Here is a 10,976-nt window from a genome sequence, read left to right as displayed (position 1 = left end):
CATTGGTATATGGGGTGTCCTTGGTTACGTTAGCCAAGTTTCAAGAAAAATCGATCAATCAATCAATTTATCTAACTATAAAATCTTACCAAGGTATTCAGCAACGGAGAAAGCTGGCATACAGTGGCAGCAAGTTGATAAGCGTACAGAGAGCACTTTGGTTAACAAATAACCTCCCGCATTAGAGTAAATTTACATGTAACATATACACAACTAGGCACATATTATAAACACATCTAATTATACCAGTATGAAATTGACTCTTCGCAACATATCAATAAGGAAAAAAAAAGGGTAAATATGCTGCAGAAGTACTGCGAGGTCGGGACATATGAGGAATACAAATTACTAGGAACAGAACTGTTGATAAAGCTTATACTCAGTTACTGGGAATATTTATTTAATACCGCGGCTGCTTTGAGGTACATTCTAAATTTATGTCACTCGTATAACAAGACTGGAATTCTAAACGTATCATTCGTTTTAACGTAATCAGTACGACATTCGTTGACTTTCTTTTGTTCTAGATTACGTGTGGTAGACCAGTGGAACTGATCTTTAATTGAGCCTTTAACTGGTATAAAATACGCACAATTATTTGACCTTAGAGTGTCCGATCATAGGTCCTCTACCAGCTGCAATTATTCTGCGCTAAATATCCGACTAAAGCGAGAAGATAATTTAAACAAGTTTTTACCTTTTGAATTCTGTGCCTGGCTTCACACGGGAAACCTTGTGGGGTCTTAGGGTCTCACAGGAGTACTGACCCCCCCGCGGGTTCGAGCTTAGCGAGCAACAGGGCCGCGTAAGTCGTCACCTCTAGCGCCGCTGCGCGCGAGCTCAGGCCGCAAGGGCTACCGGGCGACGCACGCAAGAACACAGTATTGACCTGAGTTAACTGATACAGTTTATTGTATCCGCCGGCACCCGACACTGCACAAACGCCCGGTCTCAAGGCGGCGGGGAACCAAAGGGGTCCCCCACCAAAGGCCGAAAATGCAGTCAGGGACGCCTATAGCACGTCGCTGCGAGAGCACAGGCTGAAGCTGGGACACGGCGCTAGGCAAAGTCTCGGCGGCTATGCTACTTGCTCTCGCGATAACCAATGGGCCAACTCGCGAGAACTCGGGCAATCTCCTTCGGCTTGGGCCTCCGATGAGTGCGGCTCGGCGTGGTACGACCTCGCGCGAGCACTAGGCACCCGTTCTTAGGCTTAGCGTCCGGACAGGATCAACACGAGGTACGCGCTCCCCGCACGGGCAAAGGCACCGTGCGTGAGCTCAGTCCTAGTCACAAAGGTGTCGGCGGACGAGAGGAAGCATGTACGTACCCGGCGCAGTCCCGAGAGAGAACAGGCACGCTAACGCCACGAGAGTAGCCGCCAGGGGCCGTTTCGTGACGTCGAAGCTCCGCCCTGCTCCGCCCTCACCACGAACCATCGCTAGTGGAGCGCCACCGCTGACAACTGGTTCGGAGCGAGTGAAGAAGTGAGGCGTAGGGATTGCAGAACTAAACTTAATCTTTCTAGTGTCTACGAGAGCTGCAATGGCAGCGGTTGAGCCAGCACAGGAATTATGGGAAGTACATGGATTTGCCTAAACTTTTGGCTTCAAACGGCTTGGTGACTTTGTAAACTCGTAGTTTTCAAGAAAACACTGCGTAATAAATAATTAAGTAAATATTATTAAAATTGTCCAGTGGCAGAATTCGAACACAGGACCTCTAGCACAGACTCCCGTTATTGAAAGCATTACGCCACGGACGCATGTATTGTCAAGCAACATATAAATACCTTATGAATTTATCGCGGGGCAGCCAGTGCCTTGGGACACTTGGTGCGTTTCGATTTGGCCACCTCGCCAAGCTTAACCGTTGCAATTAGCAGCGGTTTTGCTTGTTGGCGGCGACTCTTGCACTTAAAAAAGTTTAGATTGCTGTGAAATTTACAATCAAGGCATGCAAAGCGCAAAAACGAATCAACAAGAACGTCTGAATCCACAAGCACGAAGATCAGACAAATCCATGTACTTCCCGTCACTGCCATGGTGGCTCAACGATTGCAGTGGCAGAGTTCCCTCTAATATATTGTAGGAAACTCTATGCTCGAATAACCTCGGGCACGCGGGTCTGCTGCTACTCTCTTCTTCGGCGCTCTGTGCATGCGTCATTCCTCCTCCGCTGACGTTCCTTCCATCGTTGAGCCAGCAACGGGCGTGGATCAATTCTTATGACGATTGTTTGTTTCACCTGGTGTACCATCTTCCCCTTAAAAAATGACGAAACCTACTTTCGGAACGTCCCTAGAAACTGCAGAAAGTAACAGAATACTAACACTTCGGGTCCACATAACGCCGAATTCAGTCTGTACAATACATATAGTTGGTAAAGCTAACAAAAGACTAGGCCAGATTAGACGAATGCTTAAATACACAACGCCAGAAACAAAGCTATCATGTTACGAATTGCTAAGAGCGATAGCTCAAAGCCCCTGCGAGGCCTGGGACCTACACACACAGACGTTTATCGCACAACTGGAACAGGCTCAACGGCGCGCGTTTCATTTCCTCTTCTTACAGTAGAAAATACTCAGTATGTTCACTCTACCAGATATCAAACTTATCCTTTCCTGATTAGAGAATAAATAACAACATGGTTACTCTCTTTCACAGTATAGTGGGCGACCATGTGTTAATTGAGAAAAATAAGATACATGCGCGAGACAACGCTGTATGTTACACGAAACAACCATAATACACATGTAGAGCAAAAATGGTTCACAAACTGGTTTCAGTAATCGTTTTCCTTTAAAATAGCCCGAAGCTGTAACAACTAGGCTACCAGCAAACGTTGTGGATATATAAAAACCATGAGGAGCTATCTTCCATCATACTCGATTGTTTTAGTACTGCATTCTATTATTTTCTAGCACTGCATTATGGCGTTGTACTGTACTGGTATTGCACCAAGTGTATTACTTGATATTGTTTGATTTGCGTATTACCGATCCTATTTTGTACCTAGCTACGTTTGACGACAGTATGTGTAAAGCAACGATAAAGTTTCATTTACGGCAACGGTTTAGCTGAACTTCCTTGGCTCTGAGTGATGGCTTATGCCTCCCTCGTTCGCCGCGTTCCGAAGCGGCAACTTTGATCGCAAGGTATTGTTCTTAGCATTGCCCAGTTGATTGGTCTGGAAGTTTCCAGAGTGGTAGACCATACTTACGGGGCCGGGTGATGGAACTTTTGAGGCATATAAGCGTAATGACTTATTGCGATGCCTCTCCTTATCAAAACACTGTGACGATAATGGCGGAATTTCTGCGAGCACCATAATCGTGGCTGTGAAATTCGCGAGAAGTGTCAAGAACAGCTCCCACTGAGTAAAAACCACTTGACTGCTACTCGTTCACTCCGTAATGGTAGGCTGACAGAAAACGGCGCCAGCGACCAGGAACACTACAGTGCATACCTGCACTCGATCTTTTTTGTTGAGATAACATTCAGGCCCTAATCGGTCAATATTCTAGGTTCCCGCCATAACGAGCAGACCACAGGTGTCTCTCATAACTATGGCAGAGGTGAACACACTTCTCTGCGTATACGAAGATGTGTCCGTGTCCTGCTGCACTTATTCCAAAGAATTTCCGAAACAAAGTTTGACAGGACTTCTTAGCGAGAAGTGCAATAGGTCTTAGTGCAATTCCAAGTGAACTTTATCCTAGTGTGAGCAAGATTTCATTTGAGTAGGCCAGAGCCGAGTGGTTTTACAATACTCTTCGTCTGGCCTGGCACGCATGTGATTACGTGGTGTTGTCCACATCACGTTGTAGCCTCTGAAATGATTGCGCTCTCGTTGCTGGTGTTCCCAGGGATAATATTGAAAATAAGAGGAACAGTAAGAAGGAAATGACATTTTCCCAACTTTTTTTCTTGCCCCTTATCGCCGCGCATTAAATGCGTGTTCACGGAATCTTTCTCAGAAACGCCACTTCAAGTACAATAAAGTTTATTTCAAGCACATAGAACAATAAAACATTCACACGAATAAATTGCGAAAATCCAAAAAAATTCAAACGATAAACACAGGCGCCGAAAGAGAGCGGGCCCCCCGTTTCGCTGCACGATCGTCCCGAGTTCAGCGTCGCCGAGACTAGCTCGCAGCGGTAGCCGCGAGCGTGCTCGACAAGCCTCGGCCGACGAGACCAGCAGCTCAGCGTGGCGGGCTGTACAACCCGCCTCCACGCGTCTAGTGAAGAGTCGGGTGTTGCCCGTCACGTTGACAGCAGCGAGCGCACCGTCTGCTCCTCAGCTACCGACAATACAGGATGGGAAGCAGCACGAGCGCCCGGAGGACCTGCTGCTGTTCCGCAGCGACAGCCAGGACGCGGTGCTGCCGAGATGACGGCCGGCACAAGCGCGATGCTGCACGAACTGACGGCCGCCTCCGGTCGACATCGGGCTGCGTCCCGCGCCTACACCACCGTACGGCCAGCAAGCCTGGACCGGGGCAACCTGCCGGAAGAAGAGGATATGTGCGATTGTGTGCGACTGAGCCACGAAGAGAATCAATACAGCTGAGTGCATCTTAATGAATCTCAATAAATATCATAATAAACTTAACACGTCTTAATAGATACGTACCTGCTCTGATATTTTTCTACTGTTTACCTTTATTTACTCAACGTATTGTCAATTGTATTTTTCACTTCCCTGACTGTATTTCTGGCGTATATTTTTGCATTTTTGTTCAAATCATTAAAGTTCACACGTCTTTATGCTCTTATGCCCCCCTTCTGTAATGCCTTCGGGCCTTTAAGGAGAAATAGATGAGATGAAATGAAATGTGTACCATGCGGCCCACGCAAGAAATAAAATATTTTGTATAGCAGACTGAACGCGCTATCGGGCAGTGTAGGGATATTTGAGGTTTCGGGCATGTCTGAAGCTCCTAATAATGGTGTTTCTGTACGGATAATTTAGTATGCTGCGGAGGAAACTATAGTAATTTCATATTCCTTATATTGAAGAATGAACGGAACATTTATCTGTCTCTTCTAGGCAAGAAGGCCTAACCGCAGTCACATGACGTTAGAACATTATCGAAGTTTTTCCCAAAGTGATGCGCTACGATGTCACGAGGACCAAGGTGATTTTAGATGTTTGTTCAAGGAATAAGAGCCAGGAGAAGTGTATGCAGAGAAATCTAATACGCATGTGTAGATACATCAAGGGCTTTCACACCTCTGTGTCAGAGTGGTACATACGCAGTGCCCCTACAACAGGGTAGGCCGAACGTGACAAATTCAAGAAATTCACAGAAGCCGCTAAACGTCCCGCGCTGTTACATTAAATGATATTTGTGATGCCTATGAACAGAATGATATGTGAAGGTAATATACATTACTTATTCCGTATTTACACGCAATAATAGTGCGTTGGTCGAATTTCCATGGTATAGATTGCGTTCCAGCTAACGTTATCCGAATTGGTAAAAAAGAAAAGCGGTTACAATATAGAATATCAGCTCCCACAGCGTTCGGTATTAAGTCCTCTTCAGCCACCGGGACAGCATTGTTAAGTAATTACTTAGTGGGCCAGAGAAGGTCAGATAAAAAAGATAATTTTTAAACTAAGAATATGTCTTTCGACGAGGAACCCTTTGTTAAGTCATTCACAGAGTTCATTGAATCTTTTTCAGCCCGATATGTCCTGCGTAATGATTTTTTCCAGCACTTTCCCTGTAACAAGAAAAATGCGAAAAAATGTCGTGGTTTTAGGCTCTCACGCTCCGCGACGCATGAGCTCCCAAAAACTAGTAGAATAAACCAACTCCCCTCATTCAATGATTCGGCAAGCACCAGGTCATGGAGAAGTGGAACACCGGAGTTGGAATGATTCTGGAACTATTCCACACATTTTCCAACAATCGGTATGGAATGTAAGCGGAATGACGGACCAGTCGGCATGGTGGAATGGCAGTGGAATGGGAGCCCGAGATTGCGCAATGTAGTTGGAGTGGAATGGGCACGTAGTCCTGGAACGGTAAGTGTCTATTTTAAAATGAGACTACAAGACCACAAAGCTTGCCAATTAGACTAAAGTAGACTTGGTAAATTCATTACACTCCTCAATTTTTACTCAATATCGGCTCTTTTAGTATCCACGTATAGGTGACTACCTCTGCCGCGGTAATTATAATGAACACAGTAGTCTACGCTTTCGAAAATCCGGAAGCATTTCTGCATTCCAATGTTATACTGCATTGAAAGAAGACAACAGCTTGGCCTGTACGACACAAGGATTGCGGCCAAAAATATACGGTCATAGAGGTGTGGTGAAAAAAATGGAGTTCGTAAATGCTCAATGAAAGATATTCAAAAATCGTGAATTTTATTCAGAAAGCACATGAACCTTGCTTGTATCGCAACGTAGAGCGCTGCGCGGGTCGTCTTTTACGCTCCCTACTGGGCCCAGACTGGGCCCAATAGATTCAGGCCCTGTCTGGCCTGGGCCAACACGGTTCGGTTCAACCAGTTAACCCTTGAGCCTATCCGAAGCATGGTTAAGTTCTCAGTTATTTTGAAGATACTAAACGCACACAGATTTGCAAGAGGTTGATTTCACTGGATCGCTGTACACTGTAGTTGCTGTTTTAATAAATAAATAATAGAGGTGGGAAAATATCAAAGGAGCACAACAGGAACATGACAAAGGTAGGACAAGGACAATTGGTGTTACACTGTCGTGATTGTCGGTGTGCTCCGTGTTTTGACAACACTGCAGTCTTGTTGAGAGACAAAGATCGTTGCACGCGTGAGAATGTTGAAGCTACAGTAATGAATAGCGATGATTAGTAGTGCGTCAGGTCATCGCCTCTTTTGTTATTTGCGAAATAAAAAACTTTTCTTGAAGGGAGCTGGTAACAAGCGCTCAGTAACGCACACGCCTTGGTACGATCAATTGATTCATTATGTTCTTTTTCTTTTTTGTCTATTTTGCAGTATATATTCAGAGCATCTGGCATTAAGCGTTAGTTGGAAGTTAGCGCATTGTCATGAACGCGCTGCGGCCCTCAGCCGCAAAGGCTTCCCCGGTGATGCTTCACCGCTAGACTCCAAGCACAGCTTCTTGAGAAGGTGCTTCGCCGCCGAGCTGCAGGCATGTCGGAACGCGCAGTGCTCTCTCCCTTGTTGGCACCCTTCTCGGACAGACTGCACGCGCCCGGTAGTGCAGAGCTGTAACCTCCTCCTCCGGTGGATATAAAAGGCCGGCGCCTCTGGCGTTCCGTGCCTTTTCGTCATCGTACTTCGTCATCGTTAAGAAGTAAACACATTATTCCTTGTCTACCTCTTGCCTCGTCACTGTCGGGATCTCCTTCAGCCCATACCTTTGACCCTCGTGTCATGCTGCCCATGCGAGCCTGGCGCCTCTCATAACCGCCTGTTCCGTTCGTGCCTCTGTCTGCTGCTTTGGAAGTTCTGCGCTAGAACTTGTATGCTTGTATGCTAGAACTTTGTATGCTTGTATCTAACGGTTTTCTCGCATGCCTGGGTCACTGTGTAATCCATGGCTGAATGGTTATACCATCGGGCTGATATGCTTGGGGAACTGGTTTCGAAACGAACCGTCTGACAAACTTGACTCACTGAGCATGTGGGAATGTTGTAGATATGTATGTGCCGCTCTTCGATGAAACTCTTTGGCGCCGACATGGAGCACTAGCTATGTGCCAGTAAGTGCGTGCCGCTAATCAATGAACAGTATTTGAAGCCAACTTGTGTAAGCTCGGTATGTGGCACTCGTTACGACGGTGGCAATACGTTGTTTTGCTGTATTGATTCAATGCTGAACCCATTACCGTCGATAGTCATCGCGAGGTGGGTTCTGCCGATTTTTTAGATGCAATTCGCATTATTAGGACATTTCACGCATTTTGCCGGGAATATCTGTCTATCTGGCTGCCTGTCTGCCTGCGTATCTAACCGTTTTCCCGCCAACTTGGGTCGCTGGGTAGTTCATGGTCTACTGGTTAGAGCATCGCACCGCTGTGGTGAGGGAACCGCGTTCGAAAGCAATAGTCATGGGTATATGATATTGTACATGTGCCACTCATCAGTTAGCCCGTTTCACGCCAATTTGTGTTATTGGGGATGTGCCATTAGTTATGTGCAGCTCTTCAATGAACCTTGTTCACCTCAACTTGGATTACTGGGGTCGTGAAACTAGCCATGTGCCACACATCAGTGAACATCATTGATGGCAATTTGGGTAATTGGGTGTGTGCAAGTGGGTACATACCGCTGTTCAATGAACCTCTTAACCACAAACTTGGTAATTTGGTGTATATCACTGAATGCGCCAGAAGGTATGTGTCGCTATTCAATAAACCTTTTTCACGGCCAACATGGGTTACCGAGTATGCTCCGCTTTTCAATGAACATATTTTATGCCGACTTGGGTCACTAGCTATCTGTAACTGGGTGTGTGCCGACCACCAATGAATCTCTGTGACGCCAACTTGGTTCACTGAGTATGTGCCATGTCGCTGCGTAGATACTCTGCCATTCAACGACAAAAGTCATAAATTTCTCCGATGGTGGGTGGAGTAAGTATTTAGAATATCTTGTCTGAATTTTAATACAAACGTGCGCCACACGAGAAATGCGTTGCGGTGGCGCTAGATGGCTTAGTGTGTCGAGAGCGAAGCGCGAGAGAGGAGCCCGGCTGCATACATGCTTCACACATGATGCATCTCTGCGGTGGCCGTACCGTGTATTGCTACATTGCTTCATTGCCAATCGCATTAACCTCGACATTAATCGTGACATGTGTTCTGCCACAATAACTCTAGCCTACACCGCCGGCGCGTCTCAAAAATGGGCAGCTGACCCACGCTATCAGGGCATATAGTTGGCGTGGTGACCAATGGTACCATTTTCCCAGTGATCGAAGAGTACCGTTAATGTACAATAATCGATGCAGTGCACCGCTGCCATGTCTTGGCCTGCCCCTTAAAAAAATGAGTTTAGACTGTCTATAGAAAGTCCATAGAATTTTTATAGACGACCTTCCCTTTCCATAGATTTGGTCTTTTGTTGATACAATGTCTATAGACTGTCTATAGACGAAAGTTCATAAGGTTTCTATTTCTTTTTTCTACTCACATTCTATAGACGGTCTATAGAAAAAAGTCGATAAGATGTTAGTTTCTTTTTGTCTTTGTCTCCTCTATAGACCGTCTATAGACGAAAATTAAGTCAATACAGTCTGTTTATTTTTCTAATATTTGTCTATAGACTGTCTATAGACGAAAGTCGATAAGATGGCTATTTATTTTTGTCTACTCGCATTCTATAGACGGTCTATAGAAAAAAGTCGATAAGATGTTTGTTTCTTTTTGTCTGTGTCCCCTGTATAGACTGTCTATAGACGAAAGTCAATACAGTCACTATTTACTTTTGTCCATCATTTATCTATAGACTGCCTCTAGACGAAAGTCCAAATGCTTTCTATTTCTTATTGTCTGCTGGCATTCTACACACGGTCTATAGAAAAAAGTAGATAAGACGTTTCTTTTTGTCTATGTCCGCTCTTTAGACTGTCTATAGACGAAAGTCAATACAGCCTCTTTTTACTTTTGTCCATTGTTTGCCTATAGAATGTCTATCGACGAGAGCGATAAGGTTTCTATTTCTTTTTGTCTACTCGAATTCTAAAGATGGTCTCTAAATAGAAGTCGATAAGATGTTTTTTTCGTTTTGTCTACTTTCGCCGAATAGATTACCTCTAGACAAAATTCGATACAGTCACCATTTATCGTTATTGGTTCCTTGTCTATAGACTGTCTATAGACGAGAGTGGATAAGGTGTTGATTACTTTTGTCTACTCCCGGTTTATAGATTGTCTATAGACAAAAGTTGATAAGGATGAGGTTTTTTTTCTACGATGGTGAGCTTGAAATTCACCTCCTCCAGTACGCAACATCTGCACGCTTGCGGTGACGCCAGTCATCGGCAAAAGGTGCCGAGAGCGAGTTGGGCTATACTAATCTAGGTACAACCAAATTAGGGAGGGCCACTAAGCTTCAACAAGACATTGCCTCACCAGAACAGGAATTGGCCTTCCTGGTGCAGTATTCGGCCACCCCCTCCCACATGGCTCACCCAATTACCCAATGGCCCTCAGTCCTCAGCATCTGCGGAGCACCTGACGAAGGCGGCGGTCAGACCTGTAACGTAGCAGAAGGTGCTAAGAATATCTGGGTCCGGCAGGCTGCCAATGGAAACTGACCCTTTCAACGTTTAACACCGGAACCCTCTCGAGTGAGGCTAGCTTAGCAGGACTCTTTCAGGAACTATCAGACATTGTTTGGGATAACATCGGGCTTAGTGAGATTCGGAGAAGTGGTGAGGCTTATACATTGGTGAATACCGCACATGTCCTCTGCTATAGAGATCTCCTAGATAAGAAGAACTACGGGGTAGGTTTCGTAATCCATAAGCACATAGCGGGCAACATTGACGAATTCTACAGCAATAATGAGAGGGCAGCTGTAGTCGTAATCAAACTTAATAAGAGGTATAGATTAAAGGTAGTACAAGCCTACGCTCCAACATCCAGTCACGATGATGAGGAAGTAGATCAGTTTTATGATGATGTTGAATTAGCGATGAGAAAAGTGCAAACTCAGTATAGTGTAGCAATGGGCGACTTCAATGCGAAAGTGGGGAAAAAGCAGGCTGGTGAACAAGCAATTGGCAAGTACGTCGTCGATTCTAGGAACGCTAGAGGAGAGATGCTGGTAGAGTTCGCAGAAAGGTGTAAGCTGCGAATAATGAACACCTTTTTCAGGAAGCGTAACGACAGAAAGTGGACATGGAAGAGCCCTAATGGGAAACAAGAAATGAAATTGACTTCATACTTTCTGCTGATCCCAGCATAGTTTAGGATGTAGAAGTTATAGGTAGGGTAAA

This window comes from Dermacentor andersoni, chromosome 1, assembly GCF_023375885.2.
Source record: "Dermacentor andersoni chromosome 1, qqDerAnde1_hic_scaffold, whole genome shotgun sequence".
NCBI lineage: Eukaryota > Metazoa > Arthropoda > Arachnida > Ixodida > Ixodidae > Dermacentor > Dermacentor andersoni.
The sequence above is the reverse complement of the archived record's forward strand: the minus strand, read 5'-3'. Positions refer to the sequence as shown.